The following is a 7192-nucleotide window of genomic DNA, read 5'->3' as shown; positions in this document are numbered from 1 at the left end:
TCTAGGGTAAACAGGCAGAATGATCTTCTTTTAAGACCTTCGTGCAGAGTTTATAAAACCTCAAATAGTTACCACTGTTTAGAGTATCTGATAGTACCTGCTCAGTTAAATACAATTGTTTTTAATAAAGATGGATTTGAACCCCCCGTCACTTGTTCTTACTATACAAGTTTATCCCCCGTCAAGACTTCCGCAAGAGCCTCTGACAACAGCTGGGATATAAAAAAAAGTAAAATGTAAAAACTGTACCTTAACAAATTGCTTTCGATTACCCAAACTTTTGTTGAACAACGCTGAAAGCAATAACTTTGAAAAACTCAATGAATTAGACACCCTTTCTAAAATATATAGATTAGATGTAATCGCTATTACTGAAGTTGAAGCTCAAAATTTGTACATGTTAAAGATTAACAATTTTTCTCAATTTATCAAACTCAGACCAGAAAACCACCCACTGGGTAAGACAGGTGGTGGAATTCTGTTCGTTATCCGTAATGATTGATATAAAAGTGAAATCCTAATTCAGAGTCTTAATCCCTTTGATGAAGATATGTGGGTGTATGTTCGACGTAAAGTCTTGCCGCGTCCTTTTAATTTAATTGTCTTTTGTTATTTTTATTACTCCCCTAATCAGAGATCCGCTGACAAAATAAATTTTATCGAAAAATTACATGCAAGTGCTGACTTTTTACAATCAAAATACCCAAATGCAGGAATTTTCCTGATGGGTGACGCAAACGATATAAGACTTGATTCTGCATGTAACTATTTTAATTTCAAACAGGTCGTTAATGTCCCTATTACAAAAGGCAATACCACTCTTGATTTAATTTGCACTAATCTTTTGAAGTTTTACAATCCCATCACCACTCTGCCCCCTCTAGGGGGTAGTTACCACTTTAGCCTTTTCATATCACCGCTGGCTAAAGTTAAACAGTCGTTTTATATAAAAGAAACCACATATGGACCACTCCCCGACTCAGTACTTTTCAATTTATGCTCCTGGATTACTATTGGAAATTGGTCCTCTGTGTATCAAACAAATGACGTTGACTACCTGGCTCTGTCCCTTCAAAATCTATTGAGGAGTAATTATGAATTCCACTTCCCTGAGAAAAAATTTAAAACATGTTCTACAGATAAGCCTTATTTTACTGAGTCTTTACAAAACTTATAAGAAAAAAATCAATTTTCTCAAAGCAGGTCGCATTACTGAGGCTAATAGTCTAAGGAAGTTCCTAAAGAAAAAATGAAGAAAAGCAGCTTCTAATTATTATAATAATAAAGTCAAAAATCTATATTCTAACAAGCCCAAGCAATGGTACAGAAAAATTAAAGAAATATGCGGAAAAAGTCATTCCGAAATTGATTTTCATCTCCCTGAACCCCCTAATAAGACTGCCAACGATCTGAACTTGTACCTTGCTTCCATCGTGCAAAGTCTCCCCCCTTTCACTGGCTCAAGTCCAACTATTCCTCCCAATACTTCTTTCCCCTTTATTTCTCCCTCTGATGTTTTAAATAAAATTCTTAAGCTTAGAAAATCAAGTATTTGTCCCTTGGACATCCCAGTTGACTTAATTAAAGCCTTTTCGGACAAAATTGCTGAGCCTTTATCAAATATTTTCAACCACATCACAAAATTTGGTAAGTTCCCAAGTTGCTGGAAACAAAGTTTTATAACACCTGTCCCTAAAAAATGCGCCAGTCTGACTTTCGCCAACATTCGCCCCATTACGCTTTCTTCTGTTTTTTCCAAACTTTATGAAGGTTTCCTCTGTGACTGGCTTAAGACGAAAATTTGTCCGCATATTGACACCCAGCAGTTTGGTAACTTTTAGAAAATTTCCACCACCCATTAGCTTGTGCACTAAATGCACACAACAGTGAGGAACCTTGATAGACCAAGTGTCTGGCTGAACCTTGTCTTAGTTGATTTCCAAAAAGCTTTCGACCTGGTTGACCACACCACCCTAATTCGTTCACTACTGGTTAACTTTAAACTTGATCCTCTGTTAGTAAATATTGTTATATCGTTTCTTTCAAATTGATTCCAAGTTGTTAAATACAAAAATATTTTCTCTAACCCCCTCCCTATATATTGTGGAATTCCTCAAGGAACCTTATTGGGACCACTTTTATTTCTAGTCATGATTAACGATATTGGTAAGGAATTCCCCTAAAGGTGGAAATACGTGGATGACTTGACAATCCTCGAAGTATGTCACAGGAACATTACAAGAGACCCCCTTGAAATTCTATTCCACATTTCGGATGAAGATAAGAACCTAAATATGAAAGTAAACTCCATTAAATCAAATATAATGACGATAAATTTCTTGAAACCTATTTCCGCCTTCCTTGAACCTATCCCCCCAGATATTTCTGTGTCTTCCTTTAAATTACTTGGGGTTACAATTTACTTTAATTTAAAGTGGGATATCCACTTGGAACATATTGTCCGTAGAGGTAATGCATCCACGTCTCTCCTTAAGCTCTTGAATAAATTTAATATCCCCCCATCCCATTCTTTAAAGATTTATACTTCCTTTGTCCGCCCGGATCTTGAATATGCTTGTCCAGTTTGGCATCCTGGCATCTCCCGTGATGAATCAGATAAAATTGAATCTATTCAAAAAAGAGCCCTAATAATAATTTTTAAACAAACTTTGGTACCATAGTCACTCCTTTTAAAAAAGGCCAAGCTGTAATCTCTTGAGCACAGTAGAGGAACACTATCCCCCCGTTTTGCAAAAAAATTCAATTATAAACCCTCGCACGGAAAACGTTTTCCCCAAAAGACAAAAAGACACCAAATCCAGACACCGCGTGCCAAGGGCTCTTTCTGAACCCATCCCAAGCTTGTCCCCCATTCGTTGCTTTACCTCCCTATGTGAAAAAACCATTGTCTCCTTCATTACTGAAAAAATAAACCACTAGTTTTTTTTTTTTTTTTTTTTTCTGGTGTTACCCATGCTGGTGTCCGCTTTGCTCTTCCGTTCCCTCCCCTTTTTATATAATGTGTTTTAAACCTTTTTCACATTATTTTTATCTCATTTTTTTTTGGGTTTTTTTTTAATTTGTGCCTTTTTAACTTTCTTACATTTGAGACTTTTTGTTTTTTAGACTAATGAATGGCTTTGCATTTCTGATATTGCTGTTTTTGGCATTGTTTAGCCAGTTTTTTAGTTGTTGTGCTATTTCTATGTCTTTTTTTATTATATGACCCCGAAATGCGAATTCGGCCCTTCGGGGCTTGTGATAGTCATTTTCTGAAATAAATATCTTATCTTATCTTACACATAATAATTTCTGTTCGTTTTAAATTTTGATGTCGCGTTTTACATTCAGTTGAAATAACTTGCGTTCGGTGCTTGTACGCCTGTTATTATGAAAGCAGAATGAAGTTAGATTTTTTTATTTTTATAGTTTATTTATTGTGATAATTGCAAAACCTACTGCAAATTTACAGTGATAAATGTGGAAAACCATGTTGAAACCAAGGTGAGGACATAATTTCATAAGACTTTCATTCAACTGGATGTCCTTTTGACTCAAAGATCACACCCAGCCCCTCCAAACGCCCTTTTCCCAAAATGCACCTGATGAAAATTTTGAGATATCAGTCTTGCTACAAACAATACACAATTCAAATAATTCTAAATGCGGGTTTGATATCCCCCTCCCCCCCAAAGCAAGTAACTCACTTAACATATAAGGTTTTCGGAAAACAAGGCATATTAGATGCTGAATAAAAAAGCTTAAGAAATATTAAGAGTATTAAGGTAAAACTTTAATGAAATGTTGAGAGGGATGTTGAACACGATCAAAACAAACTACGTGCTTGTTGGTTGTGAAGAGGGAATATTTTGTAACGATTAAGGAATGTCTGAGGGTACTAAAGGAATGTTGAGGTAATTGTTGAATAAAGATTGGATGTCAACCAGCCCCTCTCTGCTTGCCCTGTTCAGGTGATCCTTCTCCTCTACAATTATCAAATTTTTAGTTTTCGTTTTGTTTAAACTAGTCAAAAGAACTAGTTGCTATGCCTTCTTGCAATGCCTTCTTATGCTTTTGTTCAGTGTAAGAGGAATAGCAATTAAATCCTCTGAGATGTATACTAAATCATTAGACACCTTGTAAAGCAAGGTTAGCAAAAGGATATATGTGCACTATCTTAGGAATGATTTTAGGAATTCATTTTGTACATTCAGGAAACTATTGCTACTACTAGTTTGGTTGTGATTGCGAATACTTACGATTGTGACTATGACTACTTGAAACTACTACTTGCATATTTGACTTCTTGAAACTTCGACCACCTCTATTTTATACCAGTACCGTGTCCACTATGTGCTTCAAGGTTATCAAATGGGTTTACCTGCATTATCACGGGAGCCGCTAAGGGTAATAGCTTGATATTTTCAGGACCACTATTGCTACTTTTGTGACTTTGCGTCTACTTTTGTCAACGATGATCTTGAACTGCAACTATAACTGCTTTGGACTAATTCCAAGTACAACGACTTATGACTGTGGCTGAGTCTATTTGTATCTGCTAGTGTGACTACTTGCAACTTTTACTATTTGTAACTACTTGTGACTGAATACTAGCGAACGCGATTACTTGTGACTATGACTAAAACCATTTAATGGTTGTTACTTTACTGAGACTGAAACTATTTGTAACTTTCATAAGTAGCGGCTGTGATTACTTCTTACTATTACTACTTGCGACTGTGAGTTCTTAAGCCCACGAATACTTATAATTGACACTATTTGTGAGCCTGACAAATAAAGACTATAATTGAGGTGACTCTGAGCTGTGAATGTAATTAGACTGTTACTGTGATTGAGAATGTGACTGTCGATACTATTCCAACTAAAATTATTGAGCTAAATAAAAAAAAATTAACAATATTCTTCATATCAAAACGATACACTGCATCCATGTTGCTAAAAGATCTTATGTACAATATCTCAGGAATATGTTGAGCTAAATCAAAACATTCTATGTATACCCAGTTTTTTAAAGTATTTTGTGCAATATCTCAGGAATGATTAATGGTATTGAGTTGAAACTTTCAGGGAATGCTGATGGAGATGTTGACCTCAATCAGAAGATACTCGTGCATCCTGGTTGCAGAAGGATGCATCTTCAGCATTTAATTAAAAAGTTTAATTGAATATTCAAGTCAAACTTAAAACGATCAAAAATCGTTACAAACAGGATTTTGGCTACTGCCCCTTCCCAAACCATAAATATCTAATTGTGTCATTTGCACCCTACTAAAGATGAATTATACTGAATATACGTTCTTTTATATTTACAAAATTAAAAAATAAAAATAAAATATAGAGTGAAGTAAAATCTCTAGTTGCAGAGTTTCTTACATTAAAGTTATTATGGATCAAATATACGTTTTATATGTACATTAGTACTTTTTAGTCTTATTTAATTTATTAGGTATTTAGTTTTCATTTGCCGTCGATATTTTAAAAACAAAAGCACATTATTCTAGACTCATAGTTTTCAAAAATATACAAATTAAGGAACAAAACCCAGAGTGGAAGAGACAGTGTAGCCATAATTCTGAAGTTTTGTTCGTTTCAAGTTTGACTTGAATTTCTAATATAGTTCTTACTCGTTTTAAGATTAATTTTTTTTTTATTTATATTAGTACCTATATCTATGATTGCTATGATGGTTTATTAGATTTTGGTTTGTTCTAGGTTTCATTTTACTCTTTAATATTAATTTTTGGTCGTTTTGAGTTTTAATTATTGCATGAATTGTTTTAATGATCTTAAGTTTACTATGGCTTTTTACTTTTCTTTGAAAAGCTTGTTTTTGAAATTTTTTTGTTAATTAATAAGAAAAACAATCAAAATGATTTTGGTAATTGTAGAAGCATTAGTTTTTTCTTAAAGAACTAAGCTACAATGTATGATGATATATATTTTTTACTTCGAGATTATTTCATTCGAGATTCTCCAGATAAAGTACTAAGAGTCGAAGAGTTTGGTTTTCGGTTGCGTAGGGGACGTGTTGGATGAAATTTTGACTTTTTGATAAATAGTTAAGAGGCACAGGAGTCAGTCTCAATATTTAGCCAAATAGTTAAGAGGCCCTTCATCACTTAGTTTTATAAATTATGCAGAAATGTTTGATTCAGCTGAAAGTCATAATGAATGTCCTGCATTGGTCCGTAGTTCAGAATTGCAAAAATTGATTTGAAAATTATATAAGTCGCTTCGACTGGGAGGTCCACTTTCTTAAGTAGTATATTATTAGTGAAGATGGCAGATGATGCAAAAACGCTAAAAGTAGAATCGCCCTGGACGATTTTTTTCCATTTAATTTTTTTTTAGAACTGGACGATAAGTCATTCGAACTTAGATTGGAATGATAAAATTTATGACAGGGTTGACTAAGGTCAATTGTGGTTATGAAGCTTGTGCGCTTCGAAAGACGGAGAAAGATTTGTTAGATGTTTTCCAGAGGAATTTTTTACCGGTTTTCTGGTGTACCTGTCTCAATAACAGTATTTCCAGCAGTAAAGCATATAAAAACGTGGTTCTATCCAGCTCTATCCTGCTAAAAAGATTAATCTAGTGAATAACTTTGCTTACCTTGGTAGCATATTTAGTATTGATGGTGGATGCTGTGAAAACAAAACAAACGAAATATGTTTTATTAAACACATCGTATTACAAATAATGTAGCAACTGAAATTAGGGTGCAACTCAAATTAGCTACTTTATGTTTATTTACACTACACTTTAGTGGATCCCTAATTTCCCTGCAAATGCTTGTTTTTGTATTTGAATGAACTAGTAAGCTGCGACAGTTTAATTAACATAAATTATGTACTTTTTCAGTTGCAAAAGCCTCATCGCGGTGTGAAAGAAGTGCAACTTCAAAAAGAAGAAGAAGAGTGTCTATAGAAGGAAGTCGGAAATCACAGTTGGATGTTATTTAGGAGAAAAGAAGACATTCAGCGACACCCAATCTAATACCAAGCCTTTATTGCGAAGTAGGATAAAAGGTAGTAGACAGATCGGGAAAACAAATTTGTATTATTTCTTGGATACCGGTTGAGGGGTATCAGATGTCTTAGATATAAATAGGGAGATGTTCTTTTTTGGAAACTTAATTGACGGATAAAACTGATTTTGAATATGCTCGGAT

General features: G+C 34.3%; 1 pseudogene; it reads left to right on the top strand.

Annotated features, from left to right (window-relative positions):
• The first annotated feature begins 397 nt into the window (after positions 1-397).
• Positions 398-6948, top strand: LOC148946497 (uncharacterized; annotated as a pseudogene).
• Positions 6949-7192: the final 244 nt, after the last annotated feature.

The sequence above is a fragment of the Artemia sp. Qi Xiang Cuo genome, chromosome 12, assembly GCF_049724085.1.
Source record: "Artemia sp. Qi Xiang Cuo chromosome 12, ASM4972408v1, whole genome shotgun sequence".
Taxonomy (NCBI): domain Eukaryota; kingdom Metazoa; phylum Arthropoda; class Branchiopoda; order Anostraca; family Artemiidae; genus Artemia; species Artemia sp. Qi Xiang Cuo.
This window is presented reverse-complemented; position numbering and strand designations above follow the sequence as displayed.